This window comes from Desmodus rotundus, chromosome 1 (assembly GCF_022682495.2).
Source record: "Desmodus rotundus isolate HL8 chromosome 1, HLdesRot8A.1, whole genome shotgun sequence".
Classification (NCBI taxonomy): Eukaryota; Metazoa; Chordata; class Mammalia; order Chiroptera; family Phyllostomidae; genus Desmodus; species Desmodus rotundus.
The window spans coordinates 88176901-88185652 of record NC_071387.1 but is presented as its reverse complement, the minus strand read 5'-3'; the positions used below and the strand labels follow the sequence as shown (position 1 = coordinate 88185652).

General features: G+C 40.0%; 1 long non-coding RNA gene across 1 annotated transcript; it reads left to right on the top strand.

Annotated features, from left to right (window-relative positions):
* Positions 1–4558: 4558 nt before the first annotated feature.
* On the top strand, positions 4559–6096 carry LOC112304661 (uncharacterized). The gene is made up of 2 exons (XR_002974779.3): positions 4559–5115; positions 5551–6096. It is a non-coding gene; the product is annotated as an uncharacterized lncRNA (long non-coding RNA).
* Positions 6097–8752: the final 2656 nt, after the last annotated feature.

Below are 8752 nucleotides of genomic sequence, written 5' to 3'. Positions count from 1 at the left end.
AAGTATTTTAATGACAATTATAAACAACTTTAAAAAAAAATTCTCCCTGGAGGACATTTTTTCACTGCTTTTAGAGAGAGAGGACAGGGGAGAGAGGAGAGGGATAAAGAAACATCAATGTAAGAGCGAAACATCAATTGGTTGCCTTTCAAATGCAACAGGACCCAGGATTGTCCATGCAACCTAGGTACGTGCCCTGACCGGAAATTGAACCCATAACTCTTCAGCTTCAGAATGACTCCCTACCCAACTGAGCCACACCAGCCAGGGCATAAACAACTTTTATAAATAAAACTAATTTGGTAATATGAATTATAGATTTAAATATAAAATATTTAATGTTATAAAACTTTTAACTGTAAACACTTGTGTGTTTATGTGTGTATTTCTTAGCTCTCTTCTGGGAGTGTGAACATCCAAATGGCAATGGACACATTTAGCACCCAGATCTTGAGTTTCCAAATGTCATTTGCTATTAAAAAGAAGCAAGTATCCTGGGAGAAATGGGTGGTTCCAGGAAAAACACAGATGAGCCTGGAATATCTGTGCCAGAGAAGTCAGGAAATGTTCACATAATGAAGGGGTCAAGTCAAAAGGACAGAGAAGCTAACTCAATGGCCAAATTTGGGATATTTGCAGCATCAAAATATGAGAATGGATTATAATCCATTGATACAATAGGTAACCAAGAGTTCACATTGAGAAAAAAATGAGTAAATTGCAAGTTTAATGAGAAAGCATTTACCCACAAAAATTAAAGAAAAAAATTTAGGAGAATTTGAGCATGCACTATCTTAACCAACTAATCAAGATTAATATGACCAAATGGCACAATTAAAATCATGTGCAATCTGATAAAACACAAGAGAACGTAGTATCACTTCTGTGATAGGAATATCTGCCAAATACGTATAACCTGAATCCAATCAATAGGCAAACAGACAAACCTAAATTGAGAGAAATTCTACAAAATAACTGTTCCAGGATTCTTCAAAAAGTGGTAAGGTCATGGACATCAAGGAAAAGACTGACGGTTTGGGTTGAAGGAGATACGACAACTCAACACAACACACCATTCTGCTGAAGGATATGAGTGGAACAACTGGACAAACCCCGTCACGGTCGGCGCGTTAAATGATAGTAACAATGTATCCATATGATTTGGGTTGATTGTAGAAAACACGCTAAAATATCTGGGTGAGCACTACGTTAGCAACTGCTTTCAATGTTGGCCAGAAGTTTTTAGTACTGTTCTTGCAACTTTTCTTAGTTTCAGATTGTTTCAAAATAAAAGAAGTGACGAGATTGTCAATTTGCTTGTACTTCTTACCCCATTAACTTTTTAAAAATTGTTTTGCCAATTTGATCGGCCAAAAAAAAAATTGAATCCCATTTTAATAAAAACTTTTCATAGTACTAATTCCCTTCTAACCTACTACATGACTGTTGTTTATCTCTCTACATTAGAACCTGTTTCCTCACAGCTGTCCCTCCGGTACTCTGGCGTCTCCCACTACCGTCTGACTTCAGGATAGAGCCGGGCATCCTCGGAACCCAGCACCGTTCCTACTTTCAGAGCAACCCAACAGCTGCCGAGGGAACCTTCGTCACGTGCCGAGCACCAACACCAGCCTGAACCGCCAGCAGGAGCCCTGATGAAGGTGCTAGTACATCCCACTCTACAGATCGTTAAGCAGGTCCCGAGAGGCCAGTGGAGAGCCTGACCGGCGTCCCGGGCCCCACGGTGGGCCGGGAGCTCAAACCACCAATCGGGTGCCTGTCGTTCACCTCGGCCGCGGGCTGCCTCTCAAGCTCCCTACCGGCTCTCTTCGCCTCGGCCGTCCCGACCAGCGTGCTCGGGGCCCACCTCCTCTTCCAGCCCTCCCCGGTGGGTCTCCCGTCTTTCTCCTTCTCCTGCTCCACGAGGCTGTGGAGAGCTGGGTTAACAGCTGAAGAATCCCCAGCGCCACGATTCCCTTCACCGCCTCCAGAGAACCTACAACCTCCCTCAGCTACTCGTTTCAGTTCACAGTCGCTCGAGCTCATCGGAAAAAGTGCTAGCGTCGCCCAGTCCGCGGCGGAGAAGACCGCGCGCCCACGCCTAACGGCTTTGCAGGTCACGCGGTACTCAGGGCTCCGAACGGTCCCCCAAATGCCAATCGCGCCTCTGACGGTAGGGAAAAAGGGGACCGGGCGCTGCAGCTTGGCTTCCCCACCTAAAACCACTCCCCATACCCTGGGGCCCCAGGATCTTGAGGAGAAGCCAGCACTGGGTGGACCACTGCCTCCGCCCCGTCTCCGCCCTGTCCTGCCCAACCCCCACAGCAGCGGCCAACCAGCTGCGCGAGGCAGTTGAACGGGCCGGAAGTGGGAGCCGAGAGACTTCCGGCAGCTGGGCTGCGCAGAGAAACCCAGTCTGGAATGGTTACTGAAAGGTTGGCGGCGGACGCAAAGAGCGGAGGGTGGGGCGTCGCTCTCTGCGCTTTGAGGCGGTCGGCCTTGCTGGGCGGAATCTGGGCTGGGGGTTGCTGTGGAGGCTACCTCCATCCTCTGCAGCCCCGCTTCTCCGACCGAACCATCGAGCCCGAGGCTAGGCGTCGGGGAACGATTGTACAGCGCCCCGTGAACGATTCGGAGGTCGCAGTAGTCCCCACTGCCCCCATAAAGCTGTTCACCCCACCACTTCCTAGTGAGCCGTGTAGTTTATAAGAATCATTGTGGCCTGGCCCTTGATTCCTGCATATGCGGTGCACGTTTCCCATTTCTAGAGGAGGGTAATGGATTAGCGAATAGCATGAGCTTCAGAATGGGAGGATCCTGGACTCATAAACCGAGTGTTCTTGGGCGAAGTACTGAATTCGTTTTCTCATCATTAAATATAGGTAGCAAAAGCGACTACCATGTACAGTTGAAGATTAAACGAGGTCACTGCCACAGTGCATTGTCTGCAATGTACTAACAATTAGTAAATGTTAGCTATTAACCCCGACTCCCAGTCATACCCCTTAAACACAAAACCAAAACAGGTGTCTGCCAAGAAGTTTGCTTCACCCTCAGTTAAGACCTCAGTAAACTCAACTCTTTGTGTGGACTCAGCGTATTGCCTTTGGGGATTCTTTACCATCTATTAACCTAAATTAATTTACCATGGGTGTCAAGTTTCTTTACCCACATATTTTAGGTTCCTAGAAGACTGGACCTGTCCTCATCCTATCTCCTCAGAACTGTGTTGTGCACGATAGCAAGGGCTTGAAAAATGCAAAGGCAAAAATAAGCTTTTCAATGCACTTTTACCTCTATAATCACTTGAGTTCCTCAATATTACTGTAAAATAAGGGAGCAGAAAATTAGTCTAAATATGCAAATATGTACTTTGGGATCCATGTAGATAAAATGACTACTAAAATCAAGATAGAGTGGCAATGCAAGAACCAAAGTCTTTTGCTCTCAAAATCTGGTTCAATTTCCTCTCTATTGCAATACTTTAATAATGAGCTAAACCATTAATCTGTTTGCCTATTCAAATAGGACTGTGATTGAGTTAAACAAATGGGGTGTGCCGTTAAGGGGCACGTATGAGATCGTGACCACTTAATTTGGAGGTTCAGATTCCGACAATAAAGACCCAAAGGTGAATAGTTAAGCACTTTTTTAAGCGACAGCAGAAAGAAAAGCAAGAATCAAGAGCATACATCATCAGACGGGAAATCACCTACACCCGAACACAGACACTGGGGTATCCAAAGAGGCAGCAGCGGTCGGGGTTTGTCTGGGAACAGTTCTGAGCGAAGTCCTTCCCTCGGGTGATTCCAAAGTCTCGCTTTGGGGACTATGCTTAAATATATTTTAGACAAACGGTATCCGTGCGCCAAGGGCCGCGTGTGATTTTGACTGAGTAACCGTTCCCTCTGGGAGAAGGGCCAATTCTCCCAAGGGAAAAGCTAAAGATCAAAAGGTACTAATCTCCTGGGGAGAAGGACCAGTTCGCCCTGGGAGACAGCACTATATTTTGCTTTTTCAGTGAAGGTCACAGTTCAGGCATGAACAGGGAGAATTCTCAAAGTCCCTTTAACTGTTCATGGGGTTATTGTACATTTTTTAGGCAGCTTGGATTAATTAGGAGAAAGTCAATTTCACCAGCAAATGAAAATCTGGGAAGAAGAAAATTGAGGTTCTTTTAAAAAATATTTTGTAGCTTGCACTTTAATATTGGTAAAGCAAAAGGACATCCTGATCTTTTGTAGAGCGGTTATTTGACTACTTAATTGTCATTGATTTTGAGGTGACATGTTGGAATGATGGGAAATAAGTAAGTCTGGACTGCCAATGGCCAAAGCTGGCATTAGATGAGTCACTTTAAAGTGTATAGTTATAAAGGAGTCAACAGTTAAAGAAAACAAAATGGTCTATGAATTGGTAGTTTACTATAAAACCTGTCTTAACAACAAAAGAAAAGAACAAAAACCTAATGCCTAAGTGTGTCATCATATAAAATAATTGTTTTAGTCAGGGTGGGTTGAAGGAGGGGGTGGGGGATAAATGGAAATGGAAGGAGACTTGACTTGGGGTGGTGAACACACAATATAATATACAGATGATGTGTTATAGAATTGTACACCTGAAACCTATATAATTCTATTAACCAATGTCACCCCCAAAATTCAAAAAAATAAATAAAGTAATAAAATAATTGTTTTAGAATTACATACAAAATCTAAATTGCATAGAAACTGAAAAAAATACCTTTGCAAAAAGTACACTTTAACTTCCATATGGTTTTATATTTAATTGTGGAAATACATTCAAGACTTTTAAGTAGATATACTCAACTTTAATATTTTGACTTATTTTTTGGCATGACTTTAATTATAACCATTACATCACAGTGCTTTGGTTATTTTAATATGCTTTTACTGAAACAATCATTGATTCAGCATTAATTTAACAATTATATGTTTAAGTGTCAATTGATGGTTCTCTTATGTAGTTGAATTTCCAGTAGTATTGCCGAGCACATCAACTGCAGAGACTGAATCTGGATTCCATGCTTATGTTCATCCTCAGGAACATCCAATTCTTTCTGAATTTTGCATGGAACTGACAGGCATAAAGCAGGTATGCCCTTCCCTTTTCCCCACCTCTCTTTTCACCTAACCACCCCCCCCAACAGTAAATGAGCAGGTATGATGCAAATATTAAAATTCAGAAATCAGTTTCAAAAAGAAAATAATAGCTATATACTGTTTGGGAATTAGATGTATTTAGTGTTAGGAGAAATAATGACCTCTCCAGAAGTCCACTGGAATCTTTAAAATTAGGAAAAATAGTGTTGTGAAAATGAATATCAAATTTATTTTGTGGAAATTTAATACATAAAAATTCTGGTGGCCTGGACTTAATTATTATATTTCTGTGATTTTTATATTGGAAACCTAATTTTTTCTGCCTTGTAGAGTTCTAGTCATTACATTATTTCTTTCTTGTGTGTCATAATATCTTTTTACTAGGTAAACTCTGTCAGTAGAACCTCTTTTTTGTTATATCTTCCAGGGTGCCTAATTCTGTGCTCAATAATTATGAAATTCGATTTTGGAATTCAGATTTTATGACTCTATTCACACTCAAGTTGGTGAAGGGAAGATTTGCTTATCTCAGTTCAATCCATTTACAGAAATGGATTTAGAAGATTCAGCAACAGAAGAAAATTATTTTTGCCCCTGGGATTTCAGATTTATCTACTTCAGAAATAAAATTACGTGTATTTGTTACTTGGTCAGGTAAAAAATGTCGTATCTGTCAATCATAAATGATTAGCATCACACTATGTAATTCTTTATCTCTAGTAAGAATTATACTTGTTAACCTTCTGGGCCAGGAAAAGAAATCCAAGTGCCTAGCAGATATTAACCAAGAAAAGTAAATTTATTCATATTTTCAAAATTACCATTCTGGGATACTTTAAAATTTTAAACCTTAACTTTAAGAATCTTTCTAGATTGTTCTTTATTCTTCTGAATACAGGTGAAGATGATTTAGTGAAAACAATTATCATGCTATTTCTATAATCTTAAATAAAAAGAGTACTTGTTCAACTCATATCCTTTGCTTTAATTTCATAGTAATGTAGATATCACCAGAAAAAATGGGCCATGTGAAGTAGATTTTTTGTATGACTGATAAACTATTGCCATTAATAGTCATTGATAGCAATGCTGTGCCATTGCTAGCACAGCATTGATAGTCATATTTGGTTGTAGGTTGGTATGTTTGGTTTCTCAATTATATCACCACATATGACTAGAAGAGCATACTGTGCTGCATTGGTAAAGAGCAGAGGAGACCATGTGACGATCACCCTAATGAAAGAATTGAGGCACTGTAATGATTTCCCACACTAGTTAGTGTGGAGATTAGGAATAGAATTTACTTCTAATAACTATATAGTGTAGAAGTTATAAGATACATTTTCTAGAATATGTAAGATATATATTGTTCTGAAATACAGATTTATATTTAAATGCAAATTATTTCCTTTACTTAATGACCTTATTCTGTAGCAATGTAATAATAATTTTCTGTTTACTAGAGACTTACCACTATTTAGAATACTTAAGTCAAATATTGAGTATTGTTCTAACACAAAATTTAAGACTATAGACAAATACAATTGAGAGATAGAAAAGTCATAACTTCATAATACTGGTTTCCCGACGCCACTAAGGACAGGATGCCCAATATATATGTTCAATTGTTTTATTCATTGGTCAAAATGATAAAAACAAAGATATGAGAAAATACTAAAAGTTACTTAAAGACATTTTACATTAATTAAATATAGCATTAAAGACAGGTTACTTTTTTTCAGGGACCAACTAAGTAATGAGTAACTTTGGATCAAATTGCACTTAGAAGAAAAAATGAACTAATTTATAACAAGTCCAAATAAATGTCTCTAACACTCACCTACCCTACAATTTTTATTTATTTACTTATTTTTTCATTATTTTATTCTTGTTCAATTATAGTTTTCTACAATTTACCCCTCACTACTGCCCCCCATCTCAGCCAAACGCACCGCCGTCCCTTGCTTCTACCCCCATTGGGGTTTTGTCCATGTGTCTTTTATAGTTGTTCCTGAAAATCCTTCCCCCCATTATCCCCTCCCACCTCCCCTCTGATTACTGTCAGATTGTTCTTAAATTCAATGACTCTGGTTATATTTTGCTTGCTTTTTTCTTTTGTTGATTAGGTTCCTGTTAAACTAAGATCATATGGTATTTGTCCCTCACCACCTGGCTTATTTCACTTAGCATAATTTTCTCCAGCTCCCTCTATGCTGTCGCAAAGGGTTGGAGCTCCTTTTTTCTTTCTACTGTGTAGTATTCCATGTATAAAGGTACCATAGTTTTTTAATCCACTCATTTACTGATGGGCACTTAGGTTCCTTCCAGTACTTGGCTATTGTAAATTGTGCTGCTGTGAACATTGGGGTGCATAGGTTCTTTTGGAATGCTGTTTCAGGGTTCTTGGGGTATAATACCAGCAGTGGAATTGCCAGGTCAAAAAGCAGTTCCATTTTTAGTTTTCTGAGGAAATTCCATACTGTTTTCCACAGTGGCTACACCAGTCTGCATTCCCACCAAAGGTGTACTAGGGTTCTCTTTTCTCCACAAACTCACCACCACTTGCTGTTTGTTGATTTGTTTATGATGGGTATTCTAAATGGTGTGATATGGTACCTCATTGTGGTTTTAATTTGCATCTCCCTTATGGCTAGTGAAGCTGAGCATCTTTTCATATGCCTCTGGGCCCTCTGTATGACCTCCTTGGAGAAGTATCTGTTAAAGTCTTTTGCCCGTTTTTTTTATTGGGTTGTTTGTCTTCCTGGAGTGGAGTCATGTTGTTCTTTATATATTTTGGAGATCAGGCCCTTGTCTGAGGTATCATTAGCAAATATGTTTTCCCATACTGTTGGTTCTCTTTGTAATTTAGTACTGTTTCTTTAGCCATGCAGAAGCTTTTTATTTTGATGAGGTCCCATTCGTTTATTCTTTCCTTTATGTCCCTTGCTTTAGGGGACGTGTCTGTGAGGATGTTGCTGCATGGAATGTCTGAGATTTTCCTGCCAATGTTTTCCTCAAGGACTTTTATGGTGTCACAACTTATATTTAAGTCTCTTCTCCACCTTGAATTTATTTTTGTGTATGGTGTAAGTTTGTGATTGAGTTTCATTTTTTTGGATGTACCTTTCCAGCTCTCCCAACACCATTTGTTGAAGAGGCTATTTTTACTCCATTTTATGCTTCTTCCCCCTTTGTCGAATATTAATTGACCACAGATACTTGGGTTTATTTCTGGGCTCTCCCTTCTGTTCCATTGGTCTATGTGTCTGTCCTTATGCCAGTACCAGGCTGTTTTGATTTCAGTTGCCTTGTAATACAGTTTGATATCAGGTATTGTGATCCCTCCTACTTTGTTCTTTCTCAAAATTACTGATGCTATTCGGGGTCATTTATGTTTCCATATAATTTTTAAAAAATTTTTAATGAATATGCTATTACAGTTGTCCTATTCCCCCCCCCCCCCCCGCCCTTCACTCCACTCCATCCTGCCCACCCCCTCCCTCCCACATTCCCCCCCTATAGTTCATGTCCATGGGTCATACCTGTAAGTTCTTTGGCTTCTACATTTCCTATACTATTCCTAACCTCCCCCTGTCTATTTTCTACCTACCATTTGTCCTACTTATTCT